At 33.9% G+C, this 9,904-nt stretch overlaps 2 long non-coding RNA genes across 2 annotated transcripts; both read left to right on the top strand.

Annotated features, from left to right (window-relative positions):
* The first annotated feature begins 852 nt into the window (after positions 1–852).
* LOC135717707 (uncharacterized) lies at positions 853–3,439 on the top strand. Its single transcript, XR_010520344.1, has 2 exons — positions 853–1,307; positions 2,756–3,439. It is a non-coding gene; the product is annotated as an uncharacterized lncRNA (long non-coding RNA).
* A 2,271-nt stretch (positions 3,440–5,710) lies between these two features.
* On the top strand, positions 5,711–7,217 carry LOC135717706 (uncharacterized). The gene is made up of 2 exons (XR_010520343.1): positions 5,711–6,002; positions 6,481–7,217. It is a non-coding gene; the product is annotated as an uncharacterized lncRNA (long non-coding RNA).
* Positions 7,218–9,904: the final 2,687 nt, after the last annotated feature.

The following is a 9,904-nucleotide window of genomic DNA, read 5'->3' on the forward strand; positions in this document are numbered from 1 at the left end:
TGGCACCCACTTGTGTATGATAGGAATTTAGTGGAACAAAAAGTCAACTATAACCGCACCTGAAACCTGAACTCACGGATATGCCACAAGATTACTACACTTTAAAAAAATGCAGCATTTTTGTCAAATCAACATATATTTTTATGCTACTTTAACTTAAAAAATTAAGTTAAACAACTTAAAGTTGAATTGACTTTTAAAACCAAGCATTTCAACTTTAATCTTATGTTTAAAAGCTCAGAATATTGAACAAATGTTTTTTCTGCATCCTCCTTTAGTTGTTCTGATGATCCCTCACATTACGTTTACTACTGTCTATGATTTTTCATCACAACATTTACTTTATGAATTTTTCAATTCGCTTCAAAACATTAACGTGTTCACAAGGTGAACAAACACAACAGCGCAGTTGCAGCAGACGACATCAGCATCTAAGCGTGGTTGCGGGCTTCTTGCTGCTGCATTTTGCTATCTGAAGAATTTAAACGTCGTCAGAATCGCTCACAACATTTCCAAATGTACGATAATGTGCAGTTAACCTCTAGTGTATAGAAAATGTATGGTTCAAAATGTGACACTCTCGACGTAATATTAGTAGATTTCTAGATTCATCTTAGTGCAACACCAGAGTTCACCAGAGTTCAAAGGGACACGGACATGTTTATATAAACATTTAAATCACGTGACTCTTGCTTATGTCATTTTCATTGTTTATATGGATTCAAATGCATTAATGGCACAATTAAACAAATCATTAAACAGAACGTAAATAAACAATAAATGCCATTTCAGATGTAATATGATGCCAATATGCCATTATTCTGATTGAATTAATTGATATAAGTATTTGATATGAAAGTTAGTCAACACCTTTATTTTGGTGTTTTTTTACATAAATGCAGGTTTTTAGAAAGTTGTGACATGCAACACCCACTGTCATTTTTCCAGAATCTCACAGGTAGGTTACGCAAGAAATCATGTCAGCCAATGGTGATGTACACACCTTTTATAGCTCCACCCCAACAGATTATAATAACTCCCTCTGCAAGGCTTTGCAGATCCACACAAAGGAGTTCAGCTCTACGTGGAGAAACAAGAGCAAAATGGGTATCAGCCAGTTACTGAATAAGCCTTCAGGTGGGGATAAAGAAATGAATCCAGAATATCAAGTGGTCACTATGCAGCCGGAAGTTAATGTGATCATCACTCCACTGAATAACCCACCAGATTACATGCGTTTCTCCATCTTTACCACGCTGTGCTTTTGTTTACCTCCTGGCCTTGCTGCTCTGGTTTTTTCAATCACAGTAAGTATTTATAAGTATCCATGTATACCTTTCCTACATCTTTTCAAGCCTTTAGCTATATATTAATTTATACAACAGTTCTTTCAACTTCTCGAAGACCTTCCAAGCCGTGCGATATTGTACTAATATCATAACAGTAATCGCTTCACCGTTTGTATCATTCTGCCACCTACTCGTCATTTTAGAATTAGTAACGGGGGCTTCTTTAAAGGTAAACTCCACCGTTTTCCAATATTTTACTATGTTTTTAACTTAACTTAGACAAATTAACACATACCTATCTTTTTTATCAATGCGTGCACTTAATCTTTGTACAGTGCGTCGTGAATGTGTTAGCATTTAGCCTAGCCCCATTCATTCCTTAGGATCCAAACAGGGATGAATTTAGAAGCCACTAAACACTTTTTCCCTGTTTAAAGACTGTTACATGAGTAGCTACACGAGTAAGTTGGTGGATTAACAATCACAATGCATGTTATTTGTACGCATTTGGTGAGAATGGCTTGTTCTCACTGGGGGACACCTCATTCATCTTATTATTTTATTATTAGTAGTAATATATTATTATTATTATTATTATTATTATTATTATTAGCATCTTAATAAAATAGATAAAAAAATAAATATGGATGGACATTAAAACTTTTAAAACAACAAGTCTGGTGGTGTTGGCCTAATATTTTTGCACAGTACTGTATATTCTCACCTGAACTAATCTATAAACTACACTTTGTGACCAAGCAATGGTAATATTGAGAAACATCTATTCTGTCTATTGAGTTGACATTCAAAACAAACAGCCGAAAGAGTAACTTGTCATTCTGGTCTTCAAATCCGTTGCGGAAGAATGCAGTTTTTCCACGAAAGAGGTTTTTAAAAACACTCTGTTGTTGTTTTCTAGTTTTCATTTTTCAAACTTGTGCTGTCGAACTGTTGTATAAAACCAATATCACTCTTAGAGTATGTGATAAAGCTCTATATGATCACGGCTTGTTTATGTAATACCTAAGTTATGTATATACTGTATGTACAGTCCAAATGTAAATATTTCAAAGTATTTTTTCAAGTAAACTTATCAAAACAATAAAATTACATAAAAGTATCTACAAGAATTATGTTATGACCAAAAGCATACAAAATAAATGTTTATCATCAGGTTTTGCCTAAATATTTTCTCATGTTTGGCCAAAGATACACAAAGTATTTTTCACTCTTTATAGTCTTTTTTATAGTTTTTGTTTCAACTCTGCAAGATTATATAGCCTTAAACATTATTACTTAAAACAACCATTTCTATTTTAAAACTACTGTACAAGATGATTTTATTTTTGTTTCACTTTAATGATGCTTTTTTTGTTTGACCACTCTTTGTTTAAACTTGTGAAACTCTTTTATTTAAGTATGAAACGTGCTACAACACACTAATGTTTTATTCTTCACTTTTACAGACTCGAAATGCAAACCTGTTTGGACACCGACAAATTGCATACAAAAACTCCAGCATGGCACGCAAACTTAACCATGTCAGTCTTGGTATTGGCATTACAATATATTTGTTGGTTTTTGGCCTTGTCATGTATTTTGGGATCAGGGTTGCATTTGCATGTTTGTTAATTTTGGTGTCGAATTTAATAAGCCTTTAGCTTAAGAAAGTGTGACCATACGTTAATGGCCCATATTGACATTAAGTTACTGTCATACAACTGCCAAGGACTGCGTATGGGTCAGTGTGTTGGAGATAGAGCTCATCGTAATGTTGTTAAACTTTGGATGACTGTTATATGTTATGCTTGCAAGATACTTTTTTGTCAAACTAAATGTATGATAAGGTAAAATGTTTGTCTCAATATTTTAAATATATATTGTATAAACATTAAGGCTTTGTATATGAAGAATAACAAATGTATTCAGCATTCATTCTAATCAGATATGTACTTGCTGTCAGGTTTTTTTTTAAGTGCAAAACTATTGACTTTTATACATCTTAAAGTGGATTTTCTGCAATGGCTTTAAAAAACCTCTCTCTATGTTTTGGGTTGTTCATCTAACTTTTTATAACGTTTCTGGAATAGCTTTATGTAAACATTGTATTTATAAACATCTAGTTTAAATAAAGGTTATTATTACAGACAGATTGTGGGTCATTTCTCGGTGTGTTTTTTATCCAAGCTTATAAACAATGTATTTAATATAGAATATTTTTTATTTTATTTTCATGATTTTATTTTCACGGTAACACTTAACAGAATAATGGTCCATACTTATAGTTACACAGGGACTAATGCAGAACAAATGGTTAGTGCTGCATTCACACTGAAATCACTACTGATAACTAATAAAGAAGATAATAGCATACTAATGTTTGGGTTAAGTAACAACTAGTTACACTATTACTTTTTTAATACGTAATAATAACTACTGAATACCTGCATGTTGAATACCTCCTGGAAAACTATACATTAACTAAGATTAGTTAAGTTTAACTATAAATTAACTACATATCAACAGTCAGTCACATACCAATAAAGAAGGTCTGATCATGTAATTAAAGTTTTTTCAGCATGCCGCCCCCCTTGTGTAAGGTGCATCTCTTCGTGCCCCCCCCAAAAAAAAAAAAAAATCTAAAACCTAATAATTTGAATTACACGCAACAAATGTAGTGCTATTGGTTAGTAGCCTTATTTTTGAGGTTTAATAACACAGAATTTATGATCATGTATTTTACAAAATTTCAAAAAACTGGGGGCCCCCACTCCCCCAGTTTATATTACATTTAAAGCTAACGTCCTGAAAGAGGTGTGCATTTGTAATCTACAGTAAGGCCAGCTAGTCACTGTTTGACAATCACTATACCTACTGTTGTCAGGATCCTGAATGTCATTATATGTGTTTAGTCTTGTTTCTAGGATCCTGACACCCTCATATAAGTGTTCTGTGTTTGTCTGGAGAGTCATGTGAACTATGTGTTATGTGTGTGGCACGTGCTCTCCTGTCTTTAGTCTTAACCTTACCCTCCTGTTTCCTAATTATGTATGATTAGTTTCCTCACCTGTTTGTTATTGTCCCCTAATTAGTTTCCCTATTTAAATGCCGTTGTGTCTCTTGTCTTTGTGGTATCATTGTATGTATTTTTGTGACACCGTCAGGAGTCTTGTCTTGTTTTTGCCGTGTCTTTTATTTAATTCTTGTCTTGTTTACCCCCTCGAGGGAGTTTTTGTTTGTTAATAAAAGTCTTTTGAGTTGAGAGCTGTCTGCACTTGGGTTCATCCACCTCCATTCCTGACAGCTGTATTATATAAAACCTAAAGCATTATTTAGGGGCAATGTATCTGTGTCTATTGCAAAGCGAACAGGATATAAAATATGCATTAAAAGTATTTATTTATATTTGTAAATTTTCCTTTGACAACTAATTTGTCAAATCCTTGTCTTTATTTTTTAACAGTATATCTATTATTTTTTATTATTTTGATTATCATTAATGATTATGCATATATGTAACTGCAAAAATAAAAAAGTCATTATTTACTCATTCTTGTCACAATCCCAATCTGTCTGCCTTCCTGTTTTCCCTTTGTTTTCTCCCGTCATCTCCCCATTGACAGTTCCCAGAATCCCTCACTCTCCCGCATCTGCTCTTCATCTCAATCATCATCCCCTGCCAGCAGTCCTCATCATCAGTCCAGTATACAGTATATGTTCTCCTGTTTTCCCCACTCCCCATGTTCACAGCCTGTGTGTTCCCTGAGTTCCTTGTTTATTAACGTTTCCTGAAATTCCCTCGTCTCCGTCATCCTTCCAGACACGCAGCATTACAATCCTCTTGTAGTTTGATCCCTTAATGATTTTTAATAAGTATTGTTTGGGGTTTTCTGGGTACAATGGGAGTGGATGGTGAAAGCCGCTTCAAGCTTTATAAGGACCCGAAGTGTTAAAAAAATCATTTTACTAAACACAAAAAATATACGGCACGACTCAAGTAGACTGAAGGCAGAAGTGTTTGGTAAAAAACACTTAAATATAACCCAGTTTTGATGAAAGTCTTGACCTGTGCTAATCTTCTTTTGAACTGTTTGCAGTTTTAGGATCTTTATTTTACAATTATTTTAAGATTACATTTCACGCTACACACATGCTTTCATTCACTTCCATTAATGGAGACGTCACTCCAGCCCAACAACTAACAGATCCTTCTTACTGTAAGTGCCGCATAACATTTTTTTTATATATATATATATATATATATAAAGTTAGGTTTTCTTTATCCCAAAAAAGTTTTTTGGGAAATTGACATCCGACACCCACTGTCACTTCCCGGAATATCAGAAGTACCAATAAGTCATGTCAGCCAATCGTAACAGACCCTCTATAGCTCCACCCCAACAGCTTATAACTCCCTCTTCCAGGCTTTGCCAGATCCACACAAAAGAGTTAATCTGTAAGTGGAGAAACAAGAGAAAAGTCCAAAATCAAAGACTAGAGAGCAAAATGGGTATCAGCCAGTTACTGAGTAAGCCTTCAAATGGGGATAAAGAAATGAATCCAGAATTTCAAGTGGTCACCCTACAGCCGGAAGTTAATGTGATCAACACTCCACTGGATAAACCACTGCCAGATTACCTGGGTTACTCCATCTTTACCACAATGTGCTGTTTTTTACCTGTTGGCCTTGCTGCTCTGGTTTACTCAATCACAGTAAGTATTTATTAGTATTTATGTACCTTTTAAAGCCTATTACGTAGGTATTAATGTAATACTGTATGTACAGTACATATGTAGATATTACACTACTGCAGTACAGTGATAGTAAACTCATCAAAACTATGAAATAACATAAATGTATCTATAAGAATGATGTTATGACCAAAATCAATGTAAACTTTATATACATTTTATATTTTAGCATCCCCTTCACCTAAACAGGTTCTCATGTTTGGCAAAAGATACAGAAAATATTTTCCACTCTTTAAATGGTTAATAACCTTTTAATAGTTTTTGTTTTAACTCTGCACAATTAAATAGCCTTAACTATTATTACTTATTACATTTGAAATTAGACAGCCATTTCTATTTTAAAACTACTGTAGGATTTAATTTTCACTTTAATGATGTTTTTTATACCAACCTGTGGAACTACACAAATGTTAAAATGTTTTATTATTTACTTTTACAGACTCAAAATGCAAACTTGTTTGGACACCGACACATGGCAGAGACAAACTCCAGAATGGCACTTACACTTAACCATGTCAGTCTTGGTATTGGCATGATAATATTTATCATCTTTTTGACTTTTGTTGGGATCATGTTATCTATAACATTTTAGACTATGGGCTTCCATAAGGGCTGGAGTGGTCGGATCTGATGGTATACCTCTGTCTTTGGTACCACTGTCATACAACTGCCGAGGACTGTGTGTGGGAGATGGAGCCCGCCGGATTGTTGTTGATGAACTTTTGGATAACTGTGACATTTTTTTGTTTGGAAGAGACTTTTTTTAACTAAGCAAAACTTGGAAGGATTGAATTCTTTAGGAATTTTTTATGGAGCTGTTGAATCGACTTAATTACAGATGTTTTAAAGTCAATTATGATTTTAACAATGAATGTTTTAAACTAAATGTATCATAAGGTAAAAATTTTCTATATTTTAAATGCATATTATATACTTAGTAAATATGACGAATAACAATTTTTTACTTTATTGTAATCAGATATGTACTTGCTGTCATGTATTGACTTTTATACATGTTAAAGTGAATTTGAAACAAACAATGGCTTAAAAACTGCCCCTATGTTTTGGGATGTTCTTGTAACTTTTAATAACTATAATAATATATTTCTGGAATAGCACTATGTAAACACCGCTTTTATAAACGCTCAGTATCAATAAAGCGTATTATTGTTATTCCAGACAGAGTGCTGGTCATTTCTCTGTTTGTGTTTTTTAGTCAACCATTTATTTGTAGTAAACTATGGTAATAAAATGGTAATTAATCTGCTAAAAACAATGGTTACTACAAAAATAAAGCCATGGTTCATTTTCCTTATGATGATACATGTAATTATGGCTCAAAATGGATATGAAATTAGAGTTATGTCTTACTTTGGTAAATATATTACTTTAATTGGGATGTTTACTTTAGAACTGTAAATATGATATGCACAAGAGCAGTGGTATAGTTATTTTTCTAAAATGTGAAACTGTGTTCTTAAAGATAAATGTCCATGTATACTATAGTAATAATTAAGTGTTTATTTGGAATAAATAAATAAATAGCCCTTGAGTCAAAAATACTTGCATAGCCCTTGTCTCGGGCAGCACCCTCCACAGTTCCCATATAGCACCATTAGGCTTGAGTACTGGTAATCTGATGTCTATATGCCATTGGGTCAAAGGTCATTTACTGCCTGATCATTAATTACATGTAAAGTGTGCATTTTCAGTGCTTAACACCACCATTAGATCAAACGGTTCAAATTTCAATAAAAAAATTGGTTCAGTAAAAAGCACACAAAATAATGTTTTCCTTATTAAACTTTAATAGACATAAAAAAATTATTTGTATTTTACGGATTTGTTGAATTTAATGCATTTAAAATGTGTGTGTTACATGATCACATGTGTTTTTTATGTAATTTGCATGTAAAATTATATGCTCTTAGTTGGGGGGGTGCCAATAGGTCATCAAAACTGGCTAGAAACTGAGCTGATTGCAAAAATAAAAACTGCATTATTTAATCACCCTCTTGTAGTCTGATGCCCCAATGATTTTAATAAGTATTATTTTGGGTTTTCTGGTACACTGTCAGAAAAAAGGTACAAAGTTGTTCCTTTTTCTGTCGCTGGGGTGGTACCATAAAAGGTACCTTTCTGTACCTTTATGGGTATAAAACACATTGAAATGTTGTATCTTATGGGGTACATTATTATACCCTAAGGACCAATTGTGTACCATTTAATTTTAGGGGTACAAAACGATTAACTGTTCCGTTAAAGGTACACAATAGATCCTTAAGGAACAGTAATGTACCTCAAAAGGTACAACATTGTATTATGTTTATATATCTGTAAAGGTACATAGTACCTTGGGTTACCACCCTAACGACAAAAAAGGTACAGTTTTGTAACTTTTTTTCTGACAGTGTAGGAGTGGATGGTGAACGCAGCTTTAAAGGGACCCAAAAGTGTTAAACAAATAACTTGTACTTGACTGATGCTGTATGTCTATATTTATGTGTCCTGAAGGCAAACAGAAGTGTAAAACTTAATGTGTTGTCCTTAACTAGACACATCTCTGTGTTATTATTGGAGCAACACATATTACACTGCAAAATCACCAGTGTTAAATCTACACTGCTGTAGATTATACCAGACCTGGTGTTTCCCATATAAACTACAGCAGTGTACACTGGTGATTTTGCTGTGCTCTATCATACACCCGGCGCAATGCAGCGCAATGCGGCGCAATGCGCGACGCAAGTGTCTTTTGCTAGTTTCAACCTGGCGCAATTATAATTTTCACGTTTAGCGCCACGTTGTTTAAGTAGCAAATGCATTTGCGGCCAATTTTGCGCCCATGGGCGTTCTGGTCTGAAAACAAGATGTGTTCAGGCGCATTGTTGCCGTGTTGCTATTTTGAGGTTATCAAAATAGACTACGCCATAGACCAACAAAAACCTGCTCTAAAGTCTAAAGTCAATGGCGCAATATGTTGTTTTGTTGTTTAATGAGCGCGTTAGAAATATGCGCCTATAAACGGGACGACATCCCGGGTTTGCTTATCACACACATGGGTGCGCAGCAACACAAAACGCTTTTAAATATGAAAAAGTAAAAGATAAAAGATTATTATTGAGTCTCTTGGACATAAATGAGGATTAATTATGAGACGTTAGAAGGCATAAAGAGCTGCTTCACCTGCAGCCTGGTAAGTAAATAAATACTTTGCTTTAAACAAATGCATCTATTTTTAAATGTTTTTTAAATGCTATCCTACAGATTTATTGTATATGATGACTCTGTACCTGTGGATATGGTGAGATGAAAACCGTTTTTAAGTAATGATTTGTAAAAATCCCATGGTGCTGTCCAAATGCTGAAACGCGTTTGTAAATTTTTTATTTCTTGTTTGTATTTTTAGAATACAAACCTTTTCTTGCATATTTGCAAATTATTTTATGAGATTACAATGATAAGGTAGGATATCAATACATTTACAGCAATTGAAAGCCTGCTATTTTTACTTCTATGACTAAAGGAAAACGGCTTTTAAAGGTTTTAATCCAAAAAATAAAAAATTTAATAAAAATGAAAACAACACAAATTTTTTACATTATTCTTAAACGGATAGTCTTCTTCTCCGCTTAGTTTTTCAGTTCACAAAGTCCGTCATCTAAATAGGGATTAGACATAGCGCCAGCACAACTTGCTTTTAAAGGGGATGAGAGCTGAGACTCTCATTGGTTTATTGCACATTACGCCCAAAACACACCCATTCCTCATTACGAGAATATGAACAACCCTATTCGACCGTGCGCTTGGCGCAAAAAACTTTTTTTCCGTCTGTTACGTTCCCCTTAAGTCTAGGGGTCAGG

This window comes from Paramisgurnus dabryanus, chromosome 13 (genome assembly GCF_030506205.2).
Source record: "Paramisgurnus dabryanus chromosome 13, PD_genome_1.1, whole genome shotgun sequence".
In the NCBI taxonomy this organism is placed as follows: Eukaryota; Metazoa; Chordata; class Actinopteri; order Cypriniformes; family Cobitidae; genus Paramisgurnus; species Paramisgurnus dabryanus.